Source organism: Oryctolagus cuniculus, chromosome 19, assembly GCF_051225735.1.
Source record: "Oryctolagus cuniculus isolate XC-2025 breed Fujian yellow rabbit chromosome 19, ASM5122573v1, whole genome shotgun sequence".
NCBI classification, from domain to species: domain Eukaryota; kingdom Metazoa; phylum Chordata; class Mammalia; order Lagomorpha; family Leporidae; genus Oryctolagus; species Oryctolagus cuniculus.
Genome location: NC_142885.1, coordinates 30,361,376 through 30,365,597, shown reverse-complemented (window position 1 = coordinate 30,365,597; position 4,222 = coordinate 30,361,376). Strand labels below are relative to the sequence as shown.

Below are 4,222 nucleotides of genomic sequence, written 5' to 3'. Positions count from 1 at the left end.
GAGGGAATATTTATTGCAGACTTTTTGGTCAGCAACATTTAGTGTTTAAATGAAAGTTGAACAGTTGGGTCTTAAAACATTTATTTATAAAATGAGTTATGTATAAATGTAAAAGTTGATAATTTAATGTATTTACTACACTGACAGTACTAATTATTTAGTACTCACAGTGTAATTTCTATGTTAATGATAATTGTGGAGTTCAAAGTCCAGCTATTGGTGTAATCATCTAATATTACATATCTCAAGGGCCACTGAATTTCATGCCTGATGATTATGTATGTATTTGGGCAAATATCCTGCTGGGTTAGAATAAATAAAATATGTTTTTATGAACTCTATTTGAATTTCAGATCAAAGCACTTCATTTTATCTCCTGAGAGATATTGTTTGTTATTCAATAAAAAGAAATGTCTTTACCTCTTATCTTGAGATTAAGTTTTTCTCCAGCAGGGCTTAGGAGAGCAGCAGAGGAATTGACATTTTCAAGCAGTCTCAGTCTGAGGGCTGTATGCAGCCCTTGGACAAGTCCTTTGGCCTGTAGAGTTTTAGCAAAGTGACACTGCTTGTAAGAATCTAGATTTCTGGCTTCTTGTGACATGCAGAAGGGGCAGCATGATGGGTCATTCACTGCCATGGGGTGAAGCCAACCCTCTTCAGTCAGGGCACCACCTGCCACTGGCTGTCTTCCTGCATGGTCTTCCCCTACCTGGCCCACCTGGCCCCTGCAGTGTGGTCTGGGAGTGCAGGTTTAAATGAATTCATACTATCACATGTCTTCCTCAGTGGTTCTTTCTGAGCACAACTGGGCAAGGATTGAAGTTGGATCTCAGAGAGTGGCTTTATTTTCCACATGAGGGAACAAGTTCAAAGATTTGCTCAGTCTAATGGCTCTGACTTCCAGTCTCTTGCTTTCTTCCACATCCACATGGGGTCTGGTTCCCAGGTATCTCAAATTACTCTGGATAATTCAGGAAGGAAATGGTGGGTGTGAGAGGGTGGTCACACTCCTACACCATCAGACTGATTTTATCTGTTTGCTGTGTACTGCTTGTTTTTTCAGTTTTAAGTTCACCTTTATTGAGCTCTTATAATGGGCTGAGCACTCTTCTAATTATTTACATATACTAACTTATCCCCCAAACAACCTCAGCAGGGTGGGATTATAATTCCTATTGTACTCTACCCTTAGCATGGATTTTAAGATTTTGAGTTTTTCTGGCTCTGTCTCTGAAAAGAGGAGTAGCTTTTGAGTATTGTCTTTCTCACCCCTTCTTCTCTTTTAAAAAAAAAGATTTGTTTGAAAGGCAGAGTTACAGAGGGAGGGAGGGAGAGAGAGAGTGAGCAAGTGGGAGTGAGCTTCCATCTGCTGGTTCACTCCCCAAATGGCTGCAATGGCTAGGGATGGGCCACACTGAAGCCAGAAGCCAGAAACTTCTTCTGGGTCTCCCACATGGGTGCAGGGGCCCAACCACTTGGGCCATTTTCTGCTGCTTTTCCCAGGCTATAAGTAGGGAGCTGGATTTGAAGCAGAGCAGCCAGGACTTGAACTGTCACCAACATGGGATTCTGGCATCTCAGCCGGTGGTTTAACCTGCTATTCCACAAGGCCAACGCCTTGGCTATTTTCTTAACTGCCTTTTTCAAAAAAATTTATTTGCATGCATTTCACAAACACAACATTGGGAACATAGCAATTTTTCCCACTGTACTTGCCCTCCCACCCACTCTCCCACCCCTCCTCCACCTCCTCCCTCTTACATTCCCCATCCTGTTTTTTTTTTTTTTTAGCAAGATTCATTTTCATTGAACTTTATACACAGAGGATTAACTCTACTTTAGGTAATGGCTTAACTGCATTTTACCTATTTTCTCATCTGTAAAGTGGAGCTATGAAGAGTACCTTATTGCTTAGGGTTGTCCTGAGAAGTGAGAGTCATCATCTCAAGTAATTAACATTCCAGTGGCTAGGGAACTGTGCAACAATCAGCGCTAAATAGCAGGGAGCAGATGAAATATTCTAGAATAAAAACGAAAGGTCCAGTACTGCAGAAGACAGATGTCAGTGTCAGTCAGGAACAGGGAACAGAGAAAATGGCCAACAGTTTGATGTTCCTGGTAACCTCAATTCCCCAACTTGAGGCAGAAAGGGCTCAGGGGTCAGACAGATGGGGCGACCCTAGGCCGAGGCCATGTCCTGCAGAGTGCAGGAGATCTAAGGAGGAGGCCTAGGTGCCACACCTGCGACCAAGCCTGTAAGCGGCCACTGCCCCCCTTGGCCCTCCTGCAAGCCTCTCATGCCTCCTACCTGGGTCTCAAGGGGGCTGTGGTGAACATACGGAGAAGAGCACGCAGAGCTAGAGGAGTCTGCACACCCTGTGCTCCTCCAGAAACTGGGCCTGGCCGCCCGGGATGCTGATGAGGTGGCCCGGAAGGCTGATGATCTTGTGTGCCCAGAGTGGAGATCCTTGTCCACCACGCAGGCCATACACCCTCGGCCCTTGCGAGATGAGGCGCTGAAGCAGCCGCTGGTGCTGCGGGGCCATCCCCAAGGATGAGAAAGCAGCCTGGCAGAGGGCGAGGGGTGCTGGCCTGCTTGAGTAGAGGGGCAGCAGGCACATGGCACGGTAACGTTCCCTACGGCTCTCCCTGCTCCCTGGCCCTGGGCTAGACATTGCGGCCACCACCTCTCTTACTCGACCACCGCCGCTGCCACCATGGGCAATGACAGCAGCGGGCCTGGCAGGCCGAGCCCCAGCAAATGGGACCAGCAGTACTGAGCCCTGCGGGAAGATGGAGAACCTGCTGTGCTGAGGCCGGTGCTGCAGCTCCTTCTGCTGCAAGGAGCACCAGCGTCAGGACCAGAAGAAACACAAGCTCCTGTGCTAGGGCAACGAGGGCACCTCTGGCCACGCAGCAGGCCTGCACCAGCACCCAGGCCGCTGCCCAGGGCCAGTGGGGTCGGTGCCTGGGAGGCCAGAAAAGGAGCGGCGCTTCGGGACAGTGCCACTGCTGCCACCGCCAAAGTTTCAGGCTGGCCGGCCGCCGGAGATGCGACCATGGCAAAGGCCAAGTCCGTGGCCAACCCTGCAGTAGCTGCGTCCCCACCTCCTGCGAACCCTGCCCACCAGGGCCCTGCATCGGTTAAGGCGGAGCCTGGGAAGGAGGCGCCACTGACCAGCTGGTCGCTGTATCTGGAGAAGGGGAACCTGTGCCCACCAAGCAACACACCTAGGGAAGGCTGGGCCACAGAGTTGGCCTGCGGCCCAAAGGGCAGAGAAGCCGATGTGGTCGCTGAAGCTGGTGCTCAAGTACATCCTGCCTTGCATGAACAAGCGTGGTATCTGTGTAGTGGATGACTTCCTGGGCAAGGAGACTGGACAGCAGATCCGCGACAAGGTGCACCCTGCACTACACCTGCAGGTTCACGGATGGCCAGCTGGTTAGCCAGAACAGCGACTCGTCCAAGGACATCCCAAGCGATAAGATCACCTGGATCAAGGGCAAAGAGCCCTGCTGTGAAACCATTGGGCTGCTGATGAGCAGCATGAAAGACGTGATCCACCACTGTAACGAGAAGCTGGACAACTACAAAATCAATGGCCGGATGAAAGCCATGGTTGTTTGTTATCCAGGCAGTGGAACAGGTTATGTGCAGTATGTTGATAATCCAAATGGAGATGGGAGATGTCTGACATGTATATATTATCTTAATAAGGACTAGGGTGCCAAGTGGAGGTATACTTTGAATTTTTTCCAGAATGCAAGCCCAGTTTGCTGACATTGAACCCAAATTTGATAGACTACTGTTTTACTGGTCTGACTGGCACAACCCTCATGAAGTATAACCAGCATATGCTACAATAACTGTTTGGTATTTTGATGCAGTTGAGAAAGCACGAGCTAAAATAAAATATCTAACAGGTGAAAAAGGAGTGAAGATTGAACTCAATAAACCTGATTCAATCAGTAAAGGTGTCTTATAAAGCCTCTCATCCAGCAATACCCTCAGTTCACTACAATAATTGCTGACACTGTTAACTTATGAATGCAAATAAATGGGATAAAGAAAAATAGACAACCAGTTGGCATTTTAATGAGGAAAAGATACAACTGTTTTGTGGTGCATCAAACAAGAAGATTTAATTGCTGTGACTTTGTACTGCATAATGTACCCCAAATCTGTGATTGCTTATGAGAGGAAGGTAAGCTATCAGTTGAA

The 4,222-nt window shown here is 48.1% G+C and overlaps 1 pseudogene; it reads left to right on the top strand.

Annotated features, from left to right (window-relative positions):
- Window positions 1-2,717: 2,717 nt before the first annotated feature.
- LOC100351636 (egl nine homolog 1 pseudogene) lies at window positions 2,718-3,724 on the top strand (annotated as a pseudogene).
- The last annotated feature ends 498 nt before the right edge of the window (window positions 3,725-4,222 follow it).